We start from the raw sequence: 21,246 nt of genomic DNA, 5'->3' as shown, positions 1-21,246 counted from the left end.
CCATCTCACTATTGAGCACCATCATTTGCATTTCACTAAAATGTCCATCTCTCTCCAAGAACATTTCATAATAGGAAGACTATACATTGGATTTCCCATTTTCTTTGAGGCAGGGAACATTCTAGAGTAAAATATATAAATCCTTAGCACAGAACTGAAAACAGTGATAATTCTCAAGCATTTCTTTATACTTATTCCTTCGCTAAAATCACATTATAAAATGTAAATACATCAAGCTTTAGCTTTATCTTCTGCAGTCTCATATTTTACAATTCAGTAATTTGCAACTTGTACGAACTATTTAAAATAAAATACACAGTATCTCCTTATAATAGAATACTACTTATTTGCTGATAAATATAACAAAAACACTTGGTCATGCTACAAAAATATCTATTGTCTTTGAGTGACTGTCCATAAAAACGAGGAATGATAAAATTAGAGAAGAGATTCAATTAGGAGCAGTTGTTCGGATATGAAATATTTTCAACTCCATTGGGTTGCTGTTTGATTTTATACTGGTATCTTTATTAAAAGGGCTGTCACAACACCGAAAATCCAAGTAAAACCCAGCCGTACTTATCCATTTTTCAGTAGGAGAACTTGTTTGGGATCCCCCATTTTGGGGTAAAAATTTAGAAAGTATTTGTGTTTAGGAAGATCATGGTTTTCACACTTCATGCCTAAGGAATGTGGTCACCAGTCAGTGAACGAAAGAATCACCTCCATGGCCTCCCTTCATTTTAATAGCAGTAGCTGGTGTAACATCTCTTTGCATTAGTGGCTCAAAAGACTTATTAATGTTTCCATCATCATTAACTTAATTTTTGCCACCTGCGCTTTTCACAGCCACTGACTCAACTGAATTTGCAGCACAGCCTGGCTATTTAGTAACTTAGCTTTCACCTTACTTGCATCATACTAAATAAGTGACTGATTTATCCACAGGAAACTTAGGAGAGCATCCAAAATGCATGTTGATAAAATTATCTAGGAAAGCAAAACTATTGAAATTTCCATTTAAAAACAACACTCTGTATGTGTTCATTACCTAATATTAGGACAGACCAGGGATATATCTGTTCATTTGATTACTTTCACTCCAGTGTAGCTTGCCTAACTTCAGCAGTATGGATTCTTATACATCAGTACAAATGAGAGCAGGAATCTATTAATTGCTTTTTACATTTTTATTTTTAACTTGTGCTTGGCCATGTTGCAGGTGCCATAAAATGTTAATTTCCAACTTCTCTCAAAGGTAACTACTAATTTCAAGCCATTATGTACTGGTTCAGGGAAGCTGAAAAGGAGATTAGAAAAGAAGCCAGATACAAGACTATTTTTATGTTGCAAACAACATGATTACCCTTCCATTTTCCATGGCAGATTCAATAAATGTTGATTGAATTATCTAGTATTAGCTGAAGTGGACGTGAACAAAATAAGCAATAAGAACCCACAATAAGAATCAATGGGAATTATTTATTTCCTGGAGATCAAATCAAATAACAGGGAGGATCAAATTAGCTAGTGATCACATTAAGTGGAAACCATTGTACTAGTATTCTTCCTCTAGCTGATGTCAATAGCCACATAAATACATAGTGCCAAAAATCTTTTCCATTTTTTTATTCCCATTGAATCTGAAGCACCTGTCCCTAGCACTGTATACCTCTGCTGGGAGTAACATACACAATTACCGAACTAGAAGAATCACCAAACATGGATGCCTACTGAACTACTCATATAAAAAGACCCCTACAATTATGTTATGAATAGAAAATCCTCAACCTGCTATGCTCTACTTCATACTCATGAATCCACCCTTTTCCAAATCCTGAGAGGAAAAAACAAGCATCACAGAAACCTCTGTAATGTAACACATCTGAGATCTCTTCAGGAGTGCCCAAATCCAAAATGCAAGAACAAAATGATTATGAAGACTGTAATTATATCACTGTAACAAACTGACTTTATATTCCCTCAGAACAAACTGTAGATATCTATTTGGAGCCCTGCATCTGTATCCAACCAAGTCTTGGCTGTCCGTGTGAAGTCAGAATTCTGATTCTAATTCAGAATCAGCTTGTGGTTAATGCTATCATTGAAAGATGTTCAGTCACACAAAGAGAAGAGGCAGGCTGCAAAAGCTTGTGATATTTGAGATCCAAAAGGTTTAACTAATGAAATAAACCCCTAAATCTTGACATTGCTTTCTGTCTGATACTGCCTCCTCTTGCATATTTAGTCTTATCATCATAAGTTTTGCATAAATTTGGAATTATTTTTCATTTGTTGCTGACATCTGACTCTTGGTTTGTTTAGGATTATGCACAGACGTGAGATAAACTTCACAGTTCTTTGCCCAGATAGATTCCTACAGAGTAGAACACAGATACTGACAAGCATCCAGGTACAGGTATTAACTTCACAGACTAAACAAGACTGTCAGTCTTCCTCTAAGGAGGTTTTACCATCACAAAACATTCACATAAACAAACTTGTATTCATCTCTCCAGCCCTTCAGATTTCGGTGTGAATTTAGCAAGACTGGGATGAATACAGACAAAGTCATTCAAGCCAGATCGTTTAGTCGGGAAGAGGCATGGGCAGAGAAATGGTGGATCTGGAAAGAACAAGGATGGGGAAACAGAGAGAAGGGAGAATAAAAAGAGCTAGCCACATCTAATCAGGTAGCTGGTAAGTTCACTAGATACCTTTTTGTCTGAAGTATTCTCTGCTCTGTCTGTGTATGTTTGTGTACAAGAAGCTTGCAAACTTCAAGGCAGACAAATTGGCAAGCAGTTCAAGCAGTGTGGGAGATACTGGGGAGACCATGGGTTTATGGGCCAGCTACTGGAGAGATCTGTGTTTGTCTGTGAGAACAGCAAATGTCAAGCTAGACTAGCCACTAAGTGAGACATGAGATCCGAGGGCAGACTACTGGGAAGTCTAGGCCAGCTACAGAGGGCCGTGTGCAAGTATAGGTATGTGGAGGGTGTTAAGATCTGGTAGCAATCTTGGAGTCTAATTAGCTGGCAAGGAAGAAAAAGATGGGCTGATCTGATCCTCTTCAAATTAGTTCCAACCCTGATCAGGCTAGTTCAAATTTGTGTGATTGCTGTTTGTGGTGTCAGTTCTAAAGGCACTATTTTCATGTTGGAGTTGATTTGTTGGTGGTTGGATGCCTTTGTACAGGGCGTGTATATTGCGTACAGAGAAAATGTGTGCCCAGTCTCACTGCAGGCTGGATCTGCGTGTCAGGAACCACAGCACCTTCACGTCTAGCAGACCAGGAAAGATTAATCACTTGATGTCTGGTGAATTCTTCTGAGTAGACTGAGAGGAGAAATCATGTTGGTCTCATTAGCTGCATCCTGTTCGTGTGCTAGGTTTGGCTGCTGTTTAGCACAACATAATTATGAAGAAAATTCAGTTGGGAAAGAGGTTGGGATAGTGTCAATAAAAATGTCATTCATTCTCCTGTAGATATCCCGCTGTTTAAAAAATAAAAAAGGTACTCCCCAGGTCCTATGTAGCACTCATAATTTATGAGGAGGGTGAGGAAAGCTTTAGAAAGAGCCTGAAAGTATTTTGGTGTGGTAGGAAAATTTGCTTCCTATTTTTCAGACAAGGGATTCAGATTTAATAGTCAGACAGGAAATGTGTTATGGAAAAAGAGCTGACCTAGTCTTTTAAGAAGCTCATTCACAAAAACTAATTCAAAAGAACTGACATCCTGAACTGCAGTCTAACCCCCTAGGTACAAAGCTATCTGTTTTCCCACTGCCATTCTTTGATACTGTTGACAAATAGAAGTGGAATACCGTTATGGTAAATATGTTCCCTTTAAATGTTCAGAATCAACCGTACCACTGTGTACATCATCAAAAGCTGATTTACACAGCTGAGTTTCTAGCTCCTAAGGAGAAAAACAGTAGGAAGAATGTTCTAATTAGCATTCAAAAGTTGATCAACATAGCAAAAACATTACTCGAAGAGCTGATGTAAATAACTTGTAACTGAAGGCACCCATTTCCAGAGCTTGAGGGTTTATAATAAAACTGAGAACAAATGAAAGAAAAAGGAAAGAAAATAAGCCTCACCCAGGTAGCTAACTATTCAGGTTCAGAATATCAGTAAATTGTTCCCTCTTCTAAACTGTCATTTATTGTTATCTTCCTAGAAAAATCACTTTTCAGAAGAGATTTTTTTTGCAGCAGTCATCTGCATAGAGTGAAGGTGATAAAGTAAGAACTTACATTTTGCTCTTACACTGGCCTGATATGCAAGGTTTCCTCTCCGCTCATCTCTCCTCTTCCTTCTATTTGATGCTGTGACCATGTGCTGAGTATTTAACAGTCCTTAATCACAGGTCCTGAGGCTATGCTTTTTCAAGCAAGACTCATTTCATGGAGAGCTAGAAAGCCTTGAAGCAGATAAAACTGTCTGATCGAGTCTTCTTTTGCTTTTACTGTTTAATTCCTTCAACAGACTCTGAGTGTGGTGAAACAGTCTCCTTACTTTCTTGAGCAAGGAACTCATATGAAGAGTCATCTGGGTAGGCTGGGGACATACATTTCAAATTCTAACTATTTCAACTGTTAAAGTGGATTATCTACACACACACTGTAATAGGAATTTAGAATTTTTCATCATTCTGTGCGGGGACAGAACAAGAACTGACCTGAACCTTCTCTCCAGACTTGAAGATGGTGTAGGGTGAACATCACAAAAGGATTATAATGAATATTTGTTCAAATTAACATTTTACGATGTGCATCTGTTTTTAATGATGTCTTTCAAATGAACATTCAGGGCAGGATGCTTTTCTAGCATGAATCCACAAAGAGATGCAGTCTTGGACTTATTCACGAAGAACAGAGGGACAATAATCTCACATTTATGTCAACGAGCAGAAAGTAGGAAATGTAAGAGTTTGTGACAGCAAAGGGCAGGGTCCAGTTTCCCCTTGTAATATACTTGGTACAGAGGAAATTAAGTGAGCCAGACAAAGATCTAACGTGTGCTAGGACTTCTTGTGCGTATACATGAGCTGCACATAAACTGCAGTTGGACTGAAGTAATTTGCATGGGCTTGCACTAAGGTCCTCAGTTTCTACTATGCAGCTGGCTGCTAAATACAGTGGTAGCAAATTTATTTCAGGAAAGATAATTTAAACAGAATTTACGGGACCCAAACCAAACATTTTAAACACATTTAAAATACTGCCTTTCTGCTAACTCTCCCAGAGATAATCAAACTCCAGCTCTTTTGTCTAACTATACTACTATGAACAGTTACACTGAGAAAATAAACAACGTATATTTGTAATGCAGATAATACCATAATGCATAACTGCACAATACAAAAGGAGACTTCACTAATCAATTAATTAATTAAGGCTGGGTATGAAGAAGACATTTTTTACAATGAGGGTGATAAAACACTGAAACGTTGCCTAGAGAGGTGGTAGATGCCCCACCCCTGGAGACATTCAAGGCCAGGCTGGACAGGGCTCTGAGCAACTTGATCTAGTTGAAGATGTCCCTGCTCATTGCAGAGGCGTTGGACTAGATGACCACTGAAGGTCCCTTCCAAACCAAACTATTCTGTGATTCCATGATCACATAATGTATTTGCAATGAATTATTAACTTAGATGCCATTTAAATTAAGATTTTATAGGTAAGAAAAATTACACAATGTCTCTTTGCTTTCCTTTTTCTTTTCATTTCAAAATATCTTTATTGCCTCAGAAGGATGAAATAAGCACTTTTCAAAACAATCTAAAAGGAGTAGCCAATAAACAAGAACTTTAAGGAAAGTTTAAGAGAGAAACTTCTTATTAAATGTCTTGTTGAGTTTGTAGGATGAGTAGCTTCAGAAATATATGCTCCAAACAGGCATCCAGATGTTACAGTGCTGATAAGAAAGGAAGAGATTATTAATTTATTTTGCTGATGGCCATTCATTCTGGTCACATATCTCTTAAAAACTGGCCATACTGTACACATTTTGCTGTTACTTCTTTTATTTCCCACCATTGCCACTGACAACTTTAAAAAGGAAAACTGTGGAACTGGGACTGTGCCCACGTATTCCTTGGAAAACTGACAATTGCCTGGCCCAGAGCTGTGCAAAGAACTCTTCTGGGTATCTAACCCAACACATAATAGGGTCTTACATCTGGGAACCTTCCCTAGCACTCTACTAGCAAAGAGACAATTAAGGGAACCTGTAGAAAAGGCTATAACATATGCCTCTTTCCTTGTGACCTGTAAAATTCGCCCAACAATTTCAGATATGGAAAAGAACAGAGGTGTGATAGACTGAAATATACATCAGCAAGGAAAGAATATGAAGGATAGGACAACAGAGAAATCACACTTCTGTGACATGAGAAGTTAGGCAAGCAGCCATGTTTTTTTAAGCCTAATCAGTGGGATTCTTGTGGTGACCTGAGTAAAACCAATGCTCTGTTGGTGTTAAACTCTATACACTCAAAGAAATCAATACGTGCTTTACCTGGAAGAGTTTATAACCTAAACAGGCAAACCTGAATAAAAGTGAGTAGAAAGAAATTACTTTCTCCCTTTTACAGGTGGAGAATGTAAGTCATAAAGAAATTCCGATTAAGACTCGAAATCAGAAACCTAACTACAAAAATCCTACATTCTATTCCAGTAACTTAATCAGCCCATCACATTTTTCTTGAAAAAGAAGAGGAAATTCTTGCTACATTCATTGAATAAATTCATTTCTATAAAATGAATTACAGCTATGACACAGTAATAAAGCCACAAATCTTTTAACAGGACATGCACAAGCTGGGGGCCCTCTGATGCAAATCATAGAAATCCTGATGTGTTGCCCATTATGTTAGAATTTATTGAAAGCTGTCTTCCTGATAGGTCTACCAACTTCATTCAAGAACATTTCACAAGTAGCACTCAGATTAGGCTGCAGCTTTGATAACATGTCAAACAGTATTTCTCAGGAACCTGCATGCATCCACAATGAAATGGTCAGCATATTAACACACCTAGCTAGCAGTCCATCATGTTTTCCATGTAAACAAAATTCTTTGTTATTTCTATTATAGGAAAGCTCATAGCACCTCTCAAGTCTGGGTCCCAAGGAGAAGTTTGTGAAGGCAGAGTATATTTTATCTGTCTTGATTTAAGACAGATATTCTTTTAAGTCACGGTTTAACCCCAGTTGGCAACTAAGCACCACACAGCTGCTTGCTCACTCCCCACCCCTATGGGATGGGGGAGAGAAATGGAAGGGGAAAAGTGAGAAAACTTTTGTGTTGAGATAAAGGTAGTTTAATAGGTAAAGCAAAAGCCGCACACACATGCAAAGCAAAACAATGAATTCATTTGCTACTTCCCATTGGTAGGCTGTTCAGCCATCCCCAGGACAGCCAGACTCTGTCACATGTAACAGTACTTGATAAGACAAACACCATCACTCTGAACATCTCCACTTCCTGCTTCTTCCACCAGCTTTATATACTGAGAATGGAGTCATATGGCATGGAATGTCTGTTTGGTCAGTTGAGGTCAGCTGTCCCAGCCATGTCCACTCACAACCTTTTGTGCACTCCCTGCGTTCTTGCTCACAGGCCAGTATGAGAAGCTGAAAATTCTCAACTGCTTAGCAACGCCTAGAACATCAGTGCATTATCAACATTATTCACATACTAAATCAAAGCACAGCACTATACCAGCTACTAGAAAGAAAATTAACTCTATCCCAGCCAAAACAAAGACAATAATGTAATATGGTATGTAAATAAATATAACTGAAATTAGATGTGGATTTTCAACAACACTTAGAAGTAGAGTGGAAGACTGTATCAGACTTGCTTTCTCTGTTCAGCTTGAGATCAGTGACCATGGCAATGTTTGAATTCCACTGCCCTGCTTTCTCTAGAGGTTTGTAATTAGACCTTTGAAAGAAGCAAGCTTTTTTATTACTAGTGGTACAGAAATAGATTCAGAAGCAGAAAAATAGGCAGTAGAATATCATAACATCTTCATATGAATTAACATGAAAAAGGGTTTGATTCATATCTATGCAGGCTTTTGTCAATCAACAATATTCATGTATTGGTGAGGAGAGCACAGGGCAGAATATTTCAGGGAGCAATGAAAGCATTACCACCTATTTAAACACTGTGTTTTCTGAAAAACTATCTTTTCCTCTCTGCTTGTTTATGGATAACCATTTTTAGAAGATTTTGAATTTGTTATTTTGAGGTAAATATTAAGAAAGGGAACATGACAATGCTGTTAATTTTTAAATGAAACCAAGCATTAGAAAACATTTATGTCAGGAACAGGTGCCAATTTGTTTTAATTATGCCTGGGAATTTTCTTTCAATACATTCACCTACACACAGGTGTTAATTCCATTTGCTGTTTCTCCCCAAATCCATATCTCAGTCTTTTTCTGTGCTTTCTGATGATAATAGAATACCCCTCTCCAGCAGAAGTCCAAAAATATTTCTTCTCTTTTTAATGTCTTTCTTTAAGAATGCCTCAAAAAATGGGGAAGCTAATCAAAGGGGGTCAGCGGATTATAAATATAGCTGTTTGCTCAATCAAAAAGAGGTTAAGTCAAAGAAGTATATGGACATGCTGTTGCACATCAGCATTCTGCAGCTGAGTGTCAGACTTGAGGAATATAGATTGAACAAAGTTAAGAACATCTCTACCTTGTATTTGTAGATTTTCTCCTTAGATTACAAGCTGAGTTAGGGAATACGTGACTATAATTTTAGCACTGGAAACAGTAGTATCGATTGATGAGACTGAGAACACACATACATGGGTGTGTACGTATACGACTGTACATTTATTTTCAAATGAAGAAGAGAAACGAGAATCCTCCCTGATGGAAAGTCTATTAGACCAGTAGGTGTCATTCTTGTTCCATGTTTCCCATTGGCCATATTTCAAACAGCTGGTCAACAGGGAGATTCTGTAAAATTTAAGTTTTTATACCCCTAACATTTTATGTCTGGTAGTTTTATGATGTGCACTATTGTCCACTAGGGATCATATTGCAATACATATTTTCTTTCAGCCCGCAGGTTATTGTTGTTCTGAGTTCTATGGTCAAAAGTCACCACCTTACTTGGCATTGCTGTTTTTATGAGTTTCTTAAAACAAAAATGTTATAATAAACAGTAGTTATGCCTTGCCTGAGGCATTAGTGTTATGATTTGTGCATGAAATGTTAAGTGCCTGTCGGTTAAACAGTTTATTCTTTAAAAATAACAGTTAACATTATTTACCTCAAACTAGTGTTTGGGTAATTCAATAAAAAAAAATTCATCAGTATTTCAAGATGCTTACTCAGAACTTCTACATTTATTTGGTAAGTAAACACAGATTTTTTAGAAACTTTAACATGTTATACTGTAATATTTAAACCTTTATTAAGGCATTTTAAAAACAAGGTTTTGCCCCTTGATTTTCTTTAATGTTATAATAGGATTTTCTGCTCTGCCATTCAGCCTATTTAGAACCAGTGTCTAGGTATTTGAAGGTTTCACCACTTCTTTCATTTGCATTTAGTTTACTTGGTATACACCTAAGGTTCAGTAACATCCTCTCTTTACACCAGGACAAAATAACCAACTGAATTACCAATGGCTGCAGTGGAAGCAGACAAATATGACTAGGCACTAAAATGGCATCACAAGTATAACAAACATATCATGTATTATAATGATAAAAGCTGCATACTGTTTAAGGTGTGTTTGTGATACATCAATGGTGTTTTTCAAAGCAAAATCACATCAATATTTTACCTGGGTGAAACAATGTACTTACATATGTTCTGTTTACAGACTCTCATGACATCCTTTGACGTTTAAATTATCTACTTGACATTCATAAATAATAGCATAAACATACGTCTTATAACATCTAGCAAATTGAAGAACATGCAGTTGAGCTTGATAGTTACCTGATCATTTTTGTAGCTTGGATGTGTGATATTGTTAAGTTACTACAAGTATTCAAACTGCAACATGTTTTTGTATATACTCTGTGCTCTTCACTTCTCCAGAAAAGGATAGCTATTAGCCATGGAATATCAACAGTAGCTTAAGCAGGGAGCAGAGAAAGGTAAGAGGGTAAATACAGCTCAAAACCTGCTCCTTCAAAGCTATTACTCTCATTTAGAGCTACTGTCTGCTTTTCAAAACTGTAATGATATAAAGCTATTTGGAAAACAAAATTCTGTGTAATACTAGAAGGTGAAGGTATTGAGCAGCCTGGATTACAATTCTATTGTTTTATTGGAAATAATTACCACAGAGAAAGATATCAAGATTTTTTTGTTATTATTAGAAAAATGTAAGCAAGAGTAAGCAAGAAAATACTTAATTCTACACCACCACTAATGTTTGTTATCAGGGTTAAAACACTACATTAAGACAGAGAAGGGAAATTCAAACTGTGGTCACTTAGCTTTGTCTATTCTCTGCCATGTTTCTGTTAGTTATTTTTACTGCAATGTACACAACTCCACAGGAAAACAAAACCATTCATATTCTAAGTGATCTTTGACAGACATTTGAAAGCACTGTTTTCACATGTTAAAATAAGAGGTCCAGAATAGACCTTTGGTCCCTCCTTATGAACAGCTATCTGGTCATTAAGATCTCTACAAACAAAACAACATCCTTTAGAGAATCATTAATGGGATTCCATTTTGTGAGTGTATGTTTAAATAAATGGTGTACTTCAGCCATAAAATATATAATTTTCACAATTTGCTGTCTTTTCTTAATGACAGAGATAGATACCACTTCAAAACAAGGAACTCAAAACTGAAACACTGGTCCTATGTAATTGTGCCGCACATGTACGCGAACTTAAAACAGATCGTACATCTGTGATGGTGTCTTATTTGCACCTCTTCTTACTTGGATCATGTTACATTGTCATTTGCCTTCAAGACACTCATATAAAGTAAAGGCTTTCTGTGGGAGAGATATACTTCATAAGTACAGGTGGGCTTCTCCTTGATGCAAATGTTTCCATAGCTGCAACTTCATGCCTGTCATATATTCTAACACAAAATACACCAACTTTCCTGTTCACCCACAATGTTTAGAGCAAATTTTATTCACTCACGGTGACGCAGTGTGCTTCCAAGAAAGCAATGCATGACAAAGGGAGTGCCACGTTTTTGTCTGTTTCTCTTGCCAACTAGCTGTAGTATTTCAAGTTGGAGTGTGAGGCATCCCATGAAGTAATCTGCTTTAATTTTGTTCCTGTGAGTGTCCTGATGCTATATACTTCGGTGTTCTGCCAATGTGGGTGAGGAACGTGCAATTAAGACCTCTAAATTGGTGCTAAAACTTGTGCAAGTCCAAGCATTATATACTCATTTGTTTATAAAACTGGATTACTGTAAAATCAGTTCTTACAGAATTAGCCAAAGGAAGCAGGGATCCAGGTATTATCTCACGTCTGAGCTGGTGGAGAAAGTTATCTCACCTACTGACCTGTCTGAGTCATTGTTGGTTTGTCATGGTATGTCTGAAAGTTTGCTGTCAGCTCACATTTGCTCTTTTAAAGACACGTATATTCAGATGCCTCTTCCCATGGGTACTTATCTGGATAAACCATATTCATCTCTGTGATACTTGAAATTTTCTCAGCATTAAATAATTAAAGTTTTGTGCTACATTTAGTATGGCCAAGCAGAGCGTACTGTGGGCAGCTGTTAGGCTGAACTGTTTGCTTCATACTGTCCAATATAGTTAGAGGTTATAAACTTTGTATTTGCTGTAATACATTTAATTTTTACTCCAAAAGGAATTAAGTTAGAGCTAAATACTAATAAGATACAGACCTACTGTCTGGGGTGGACAGTCCTGAGTGTAAACCTGCATGTACAAGCTGCGTAACATTAGCAAAAAGTAATTATTGGCACTTTTTGTGAACCTCTTTTGGTGAACCACAATTTTATGAGCATTTTAGAAGAAATATCTTGGAGGCAGGTGTAGAAAAGACAACAGAAGGTTACAGAATTGTTGATGGTTTGCCATGGATGGAGATAGAAGGCAATTGTCTATCGGGAAACCTAGTCTAATCATGTCTTTGCACAACTCTGGAAACCAGACCACTCTGGATACATATCCTTATATTGACTACGTTTCACAATAGATAATGAGGGAATACTTAATATACTCCAAATTTTATGTACTCTAAACACTACATGTTGTCATCTGTAGGGCAATATATAAACTTAGAGGCAAAAGAAAGAAAGGAGCCACACGACAAATTTCAGATGTTTGTGTCCTTTTAGTAACATAAAGTAATAGCTTCATAGCATTTGGTAATACCTCTAAAAATAGATTTTTATATTTGAAGATGCAAAACAAAGCATGTTTTGTTTCTGACATTGAGACATAACTGATAAATGCATGTTTTCCTTAATTTTATCTTTTCCTTTTTTCTTGCAGCTTTTGACTTCAAGCTCCATCTCTTCAAATCCCTCTGTTGACTCTCTGCCTTTGCTTTGTTTAGAATTTATTTGCTGTAGTTTGGTCTCCATTTCTCATTCACAATGAAACAGTAGCTGAGAAAGGCCAACTACTAGCAATCCCTGCCAGAGTTTTTCTGCCTCTACCTCCAGTTGCTCTTGCTATATGGCTTTGAATTAGGATGTGGATAGTGGTTCAGCAACTGTCATATCAGTGTAATCATGCCCAGTTCCCTGGATCTGCAACGAAGTAGAAAAAATTGGGGGAAAATACAGACTGCTTATGTCTGTCTAAATGGAAATGCATTTGATATGTCATAGTACTTGCATGAAGCCGGAGGTGGGAAAGAGGAAATGCAAAAATACATTATAGTAACTCATTTGGACTATATCAGGAAATGTAATGCAAAATAAAGGCAAAACATACAAGGCATACAATGCCTTTTAATACTGAAAGTATCTACGGTCGTCCTATAGTCTTTAATTACCAACACTGTACTGACACATGAAATAATCAATTAAAAACATTCAGCTTTTGAGCTACTTGTAGTGAATTTTCAACTGCTAGCAGAAACTATAACACAGTCTCATAAGAGGTCCTTACATTTAATCTCCATTGAAATTAGAGTGACAAACTGTGGTGTACTGAACCACATATTAAATAATGCAATAAAGCCTAAATTACTGAACTAGCTGCTGCTAATCCCTGTCAAGATTAGTGGCGTGATCATTGATGTAGTAGACTTACATACCACCTTCCATAACCACAACTGAACTTGAATGGCTAGGTCTTTAGTCCAGGGACAGCTTTAGTCCAGTCTTGGGTCTGACCTGTCTCTCTTGTGAGGACAAACTGAGAGACCTGGGACTGTTCAGCCTACATAAGAGAAAGCTCAGTGGGATTCTATCCAAACACTTGAAGAGAGGATGCTAAGAAAATTAAGCCAGGCTGTTTTCAGTGATGCCCAGTAACAGGACAAGAGGCCATGGGCACAAACTGAAACACAGGAGGGTCCATCTGAACATCAGGAAACACTTTTTCCCTGTGAGGGTGACTAAGCAGTGGTACAGATTGCTCAGTGGCACAGGGTGTGGACTGTCCTTCCTTGGAGATATTCAAAAGCCAGCTGGACATCATTTTAGGCAAATGCCCCTAGGTGGCCCTGCTTGAGCAGTGAGGTTGGACCAAAAGACCTCCGTAGTTTATCTATCAAATTATATTTTATCAATAATTTCTCTTAATGGTGGGAACAGAAACCAATGGGAGTTTAAGAAGAAAGCTTAAAACAGCCCATCTCACTGATTATGATACATTTTAGGGATATTCATATTGACATACAAAAGTGATCAATTCTAGTTTGAGTTTTGATGAGTGACCAGTCTGGCTAGTGGCCAACTTTCTTCTTATTTGAAAGTACTGACTTTATGCAATATGTAAGTGTTGGCTAGTTACAAAGTGATCAGCCCTGTTCTGTCTCTGATCTGCTCCTACACTGTCTAAAAACCAGTCTGTATGGGTGGTGAAAAGACTGTTTCCAGGGCCTACAGCTGTGCTAAAACTGACGTGGTCATGGAAACAACTTTGTTTGCTTTATAAAGAGTTGATTTTATCTCTGGGCGGTCATATGGTTGATGCACAGCCAGAATGCTGACCATGCTTTGTCTAACCTATGAATAGATGGACCATGAAAGGCAACCCAGTAGCTTCTGTGTACCTTACATTGTATACAAAGAAGTACTTGCCAGTCAAAACCTACCAGACATCTTATGATTTACCTGTCACATTGAAGAAAACACATATCCAGAAAGTATAGTTACCTGCAATTTAGAAGACATGCTAAGTTTGTGGTTTATTATTTTTATAATTAATGTATGAAGACAGAAATACTGTTTTCTTTCACCCCACTGATGGAAATCACTGGACTGGCTCATTCCTAGATATGCAGGTTACTTAAGACGAATTATAGTGTAACTTGCACCAGTGGATATACAGTAGTTAACAATTCTAAGAAAGAATCCATCGGGAACAGACATCCTTCAGCTTAACTGACAAGTTTCTTCTGTAGCAGTTCAATGCACTAAATCAATCATATTTGTTTGATTCAGGGAAAATGAGAAGAAAAATCAGTTTCTTCCTGTATATTTATATTTTATACTCTGTATAGCTTTTCAATGTCCTTGGAAATATTATTTGTTATGGTATTAGAACTAAAGGCTAATAATGAAAAATTTAGAGTTTTGCCAGCAAGTCACTGCTGCAGAAAACTCTGGATTATTGTAGTCTATGACGGCAGTGTCTCATCATTGCTCCTTTTACATCAGTAAAACGTATTTTGGAATATTAGACAATTAACAACTTTACACAATTCAGTATACTTAATCTAATAGCTACTGTGTTTAGCTGAATGCTCATGAAAAATTTACAATTTCATCCTTTGTTTTCCTCTTTAAGGAAACACTTGTATAGAGGTGGTACATCATTTTGAACATCCTTATTAAGTATATTCTGCAGTAATATATTGGCAAAACTTATAACAAACAAAAATATTCATGAGATAGATTTTTACAGGCTTTATGACATATTTGAGGCTCACTTTTCTTGTCAGCCAGGAAAAAATAATGTTTTCCTCTACAAAATTTCAGTCCTATTTTGAGAAACCTGAAAAACAAAAGCTACTCAGGTGTGATTTTATGTTAACATATTTTCTTTTACAGCATACCTCTAGGAGACATTTAGCAGGCAAGAAAACCTGGCAAGAAAATAAAGAATCACAATACATTTTAAATACTTAAAGGCTTTGTGGTGAAGAGGGAAATACAATGACCTTGTCATTTTAATGGACTACTCCACACAGATCCTAAACAAGTACAATTACACAGACCCTGTAAGTGTGCAATGTTGGCACTCAGTAGTTTCAGCATTTAGCAATACTAATTTACAGGTTGCTTAATTCTTTCAAACTGCAGAATCACAGAACTTTTGAGGTTGGAAGGCACCTCTGGAGATCATCTGGTCCAATGTCCCTGCTCAAAACAGGTTCAGCCAGAGCAGGTTGCTCAGGGCTGTGTCCCACCAGGTTCTTAATATCTCCAAGAATAGAGATTCCAAAACCTTCCTGGGCAACCTGTTCCCATGTTCAACCACTCTCGCGCTAAAAAGTGTTTTCGTACATGGCATCTGTTGTGTTTCTGTTTATGCCAATTGCCCACTTCTGCCCCCTCCATCATCAGGTATATATATTGATAAGACCTCTCTGATCCTTCTCTTCTCTAGCCTAACAGTCTCAGCTTTTTTAGCCCCTCCTTGTATGTTAGATGCTCCAAAACCTTTATTCTCTTAGTGGTCATTCACTGGACTTGCTCCAATATGCCCATGCCTCTTTTACACTGGGGAAGCCTGAGACAGGCACAGCAGCTCAGGATGTAAAGTACAAGTCACATAAGTCATTACTATAATGCACTGCTACATTGTAACTGCACAAGGCCTTTTTAATCAACTTTCCTATAAATAACCTTCTGTTGTTTGGAAAAAAATGTAGGAAATGGAGCGCCAAAGAACTCCTGAACTCTCCTTGGTCCAAAGTAACTCCTGAGGAGTTTTTCATGTATATATATCTATTTACACACATACACACATACAAATATACACATATATAGTATATATATTAAATATATACATATATTTTTTAGAGATATATATATATATATTTTTTTTTTTTTTTCCAAATTTCATAGGAAACAAATATATGACCCAACAGGAACTATTTAGCATGAGATTTCCCACCACTGCATGAGTCACATATGTGGCCTAAAAAGCAAGCAAGGAGACTCTTATAGGCAATGAGTTTCCTAGCAGAGTGTCAGCTAGGAGCACATTATCATCCCCCATGAGACACTGAGGCTATGTCAGTATAACCAACAGCACCAATGAATAAGTACAGATGTGCAGAGTAAAACAACTGGTGGACTTAGCATTACATTTCCAGTGTTTTTCTACTTTGAACTCATTCTAGCCTGGCCTTCATTTGCTTCAGGAGAGCATTAAGCTTGGTACTGAAGTGGGTTTCAAGCTTTGTTTCATCCTAAGAATCCATTTCTTGTGTCCAAAGACAGTTTGCAATGTGAATCAAAGCAAAGTAAGTAGAGATGACTGAGATATTCACTTCAAAGATGTACTCTGATCCAATCTAAAACACTTAATATGAACACACTTCAAGTCCCAGTCTTAATTCAACTGTAAAGGCCCAAGGAAGAGAAGTCTAGGTGACTTAATGACCTCTTCTCTTTGAAATTTCGCTTGTAAGACAGTCTGAGAGATAATTAATTTCTGATGCACCATCCAGTGTTTGTTGTGACTAATAATAAAGGTAAGATAGCTTAGTGGGAAAGGCAGAACTTCTATGTTGCTGGTATTCATTCTTTCTGGCACACTGTTGGATTATTGATGTTTCAGACAGAAAGTTTATTTGAAATGAATGAACAGCCACATCAACTGCCATTAGCAGTTAACTGACTAGAAATTCACATAAAGGAAGTGCATATTCAGTGACTTTTCCAAGCCAGTAATGTAACTTCTATCCTCAAGTATTTTTTTTAAATCTGCATTCTTATTGAAAAGCCACTCAAGTAATGGGTGACTCTCCACTAACTTCAGTACAGTTTCCATCAATCCTAACTTTCCACACTTGTTCTGCAGATGCATTATATAGGAGCAGAAATATTGCAAATATCAACAAGAATTTATAGAAGCAAGAATAAGCAAGGTTGCAGAACTCCAGACAATTCAGCACAATAAATTAGACTTTTTGTTTGTTTCTAAACTTGTAGACAATTTGATATGCTAGGATACACAGCTACATAATGGGAGCAGTAAGAAAGCCAGGACTGTACACAGCAGAAGTGGTATTTATTTACTGCCTTGCTCTTGATATCATGAGACTAATTTCTAAAAAAAAAGGTGTTCACTTTATCAGTCAACTTTTTGGCTAGAAGATTTTCAGTAAGCTGTACTTCTATAGTCAATGTGCAGCAACAGTAAATAATTGGTCTTTTTCAATGATAAAGTGTCATATAAATATATTTTCATTTAATGAGGGAACTCTGAATTATGAGATTAGTCAGGATACAAATAGTTTTAAAAATGCAAATATTCAGGTATTTGGTATTTTAAGCCTAACACAAATTCTTAGTCAATTTCTGTCATTGAATTTTATTTGAAATTTGATAACTTTTAAGACATTAACAGTTATTTTATGTTATCTATATTTACCATTATATTCAGCAATTTCCTCACACAGCACAACCTGGAAAGGATGAGCTCACTATTAGAGGTGAAAGTGAATGGACATGGGAAAAGCAGATAATTGGTCAGGTTGATAGGTCATTATTTAAAGTAATATAATATTAAGTCATTATATAGCAATTCGATATCTCATAAAAATATACACAAAGAACAAAATGGAGGGAAAAGGAGAAAGGTAACAAAGACCATGCCTGTGATCAGCCAAGATGACCTCTTCATGAATGTAAGGTTTGGAAGGCCATGTGTCCTTCCCACAATATTATTCTCAGGGCCTGACCAGAATGGTACAACTGTGAATGCAAAGAATACCATAAATAAAATCTTCTATACCTATACAAACTGCTGAAATCCTTCCCATCTTCAAAAAATTAAGTTTTTTCAGGATGATGATTTCACAGATATATGTGCATTAACACACCTACTATCTGGAATCATGTTGCATTTTATTAAAATATCAATACATGCACTATAAACATCAAAGTCTGAAATTCTTTTTCTTATCACTTAGTGAAGCCAAGGGAGCTCCTGTGCTTATGTGCCATCTGAAGGAGATTTCTCAAAATTTGTTCTTCTCTAAAGTGTCAGGACTCCTGGCATCAATATCAAATATGAATTTTGATTTTATCACAGAAAGTTTTCTTCTTTTCTTTCTTTCAATTCAGTTCTTATTGTTTCTCCTAGAAGCTGGATACCATGGATGTGGCCATCTAATAACAGCAATGAATGGCCACAGCATTCCGAGGCTGAGTGGCATCCCCATAGAATGCCTTCTGGTTACTACTAGCAGAGTGGGCGTTGTTGAATCTATAGCTCCCTGACCTTGTTGGAAACAACAAATTACATTTTTTTTCTGCATTCCTTCAGGCCTTTTACTTCCTATCCCACCCCTCTGACATTTCTTTTACAGAATTTTCTGTGAGAATGAGTTAACTGACCCTTCAACTCGTTTCAATTATGACGTCTGGAAAATGGTACTGATATCATCAACTTGTTGCATAATGATACTTTGAGAATTAACATACCATAAAAATGAAAAATATAATCTTATTACCTCCTATTTTTGTTTCCACTAGGATGGTGGTTTAATTCTGAATATACCAGCTTTAAACCCACAACTTTAAAAAACATATGCCAGTTCTTTCACAGTGGCAACATTTACTAGAATACCTAGATTTCAAATGTGCTTACCCATGAAGGCAGTTATTTTATATGTTTACTCTTTTATTACAAGAGCTTAATTGGAAGTTTGCTCATCAGGCTATGGAAAGTTTAATTAAACTCAATGAAGAAAACACTGAGAGAAAAAAAAAAAAGCAACCTCTTAAATATGCTATTTTTGTTCTGATTTTACAATGACATTTTTCTCCCTGATTGTCCTATCTCATATTAATAAACAAAACAATAAAAACCCACCTCCAGATTCTGCTAATTTAAATATTGGCAGCTTTCAGGCTTATTTTGTATTCTCAGCCTGGCTTGAGTTTTTTAGCATCTCCAAGAGAGCCTAGAGGGACTTTTTTCATTGGAATTTATATCCCAGGCACAAGAAAAATATCATTTATTTGTTGCTGTTATTTTGTGACTGGGGAGGGGATTGATTGCTCACTGCAGCATTCGTATCACCTTCACCAAAATTAATGGGAATATGCTCGTGCATCAACACAAAGAAAGGGGAATGTGCCCACCTTTTTAAATTGAAGAGATGAGATATTCTAAGATAATGTTACACTTATTAACTAGAATGCTGTCTTACAAATGGAATATAGAAATGAAAGAAATAAGCTAATGGTGCAGGACGTAGGCACTGACCTGGAGGCATTCTGCCTTGTGTAAGCCCTCTCCTCTTGGTAAGTATTTCTCCATTCAGTGAGTTAATGTTCCACTCAGAGAGGGTACATGCAGGGCTTGAATGCTGAAAACTTGCTTAGTCACCATGCTGAGAGAACTGTTTAACCATTTCTAGTGTTATAAAGTTTCTGTACCAGTGATTTTCCACCAAGAGCAATACGAGGTTGATCAGAGACCTCCTCCATCTTTAAACGTGGGGTGCACTTTACCGCTTCCATGGCATCCATAGACACCTTGCAAAAATACTTGGACCAGTGTTAAGTATCTTTTCAATCTAAAGTATCTTTTCAATCTACGGGTCGAATGGAGAGGGTTTTCTTTTCAAGTTATCATAGAATCATAGAATGTCCTGAGTTGTAAGGGACCCACAAGGATCATCGAGTCCAACTCCTGTCCCTGCATATGACAACCCCACAGTTCACACCATGTGTCTGAGGGCCTTGTCCAGTCTCTTCTTGAATATCGTCAGGCTTGGAGCTGTGACTACCTCCATAGGGAGCTTGTTCCAGTACTCCACCACCCTCTGGGTGAAGAACCTTTTCCTAACGTCCAACCTAAGCTTCCCCTGGCACATCTTCCTGCCATTCCCTCTGGTTCTGTCATTGGTCATTAAAGAGAAAAGACTGGCACCTACCCTTCCTCCTCCCCTTGTGAGGAAGCTGTGGACTGTGATGAAGTCTCCTCTTAGTCTTCTCTTCTCCAGGCTGAATAAACCCAGCGACTTTATCCGCTCCTCATACAGCTTCCCCTCCAAACCCTTCACCAACTTCGTAACACTCTTCCGGACACTCTCTAGTAGCTTTATATCTTTTTTATCCTGTGGCACCCAGAACTGCACACAGTGCTCCAGTGCAGAGTAGAGCAGGACAATCACCTCCCTCCCTCGGCTGGCCATGCTGTGCTGGATGCACCCAGGACACGGGTGGCCCTCTTGGCTGCCAGGGCACACTGTTGTCTCATGTTCAACTTGCTGTCGACCAGAACCCCCAGATCCCTCTCTGCAGAGCTGCTTTCCAGCATCTCATTCCGCAGTCAGTATGTACAGCCAGTGTTGCTGTGTCCCACGTGCAAAATCCAGCACTTGCCCTTGTTGAAATTCATGTGGTTGGTGACTGCCGAGTTCTCCAGTTTGTCCAGTTAGCTCTGCAGGGCCTCTCTGCCCTTGAGTGTGTCAACAGCTCCTCCTGATCTTGTGTCAACAGCTCCTCCCAATTTTGTGTCATCAGCTCCTCCCAGTTTTGTGTCATCAGCAAACTTACTAAGCAATCCCTCAAGTTCTGAGTCTAAGACATTTACAAAGACATTGAAGAGTGTTCACCCTAAGAGAGATCCCTGTGGAACCCCGCTAGTGACTGGTCGCCAGCCCGACATAACCCCAGTTAATAGAACCATTTGAGCCCAGCCCGTCAGCCGATTGCTCACACACTGCATTGTGTGTATATCCAGTTGTATGCTGGACATCTTGTCCAGGAGAATACTGTGAGAGACAATATCAAAGGCTTTGCTGAAATCCAAAAAGATCACATCAACAGCCTTCCTTTGGTCAACTCGGTGGGTAACCTTGTTGTAGAACGAAATTA

At 37.6% G+C, this 21,246-nt stretch overlaps 1 long non-coding RNA gene across 1 annotated transcript in view; it reads right to left on the bottom strand.

Annotated features, from left to right (window-relative positions):
- LOC139827624 (uncharacterized) overlaps positions 1–19,680 on the bottom strand; it is a 78,430-nt gene extending 58,750 nt beyond the window's left edge. Inside the window, exon 1 of the long non-coding RNA XR_011738493.1 lies at positions 19,628–19,680. This is a non-coding gene — a long non-coding RNA (uncharacterized lncRNA). The remainder of the gene's footprint in view (positions 1–19,627) is intronic.
- Positions 19,681–21,246: the final 1,566 nt, after the last annotated feature.

Source organism: Patagioenas fasciata, chromosome 3 (assembly GCF_037038585.1).
Source record: "Patagioenas fasciata isolate bPatFas1 chromosome 3, bPatFas1.hap1, whole genome shotgun sequence".
Classification (NCBI taxonomy): domain Eukaryota; kingdom Metazoa; phylum Chordata; class Aves; order Columbiformes; family Columbidae; genus Patagioenas; species Patagioenas fasciata.
Note: the sequence above shows the minus strand (reverse complement) of the source record. Positions and strands in the feature narration are given on the sequence as shown.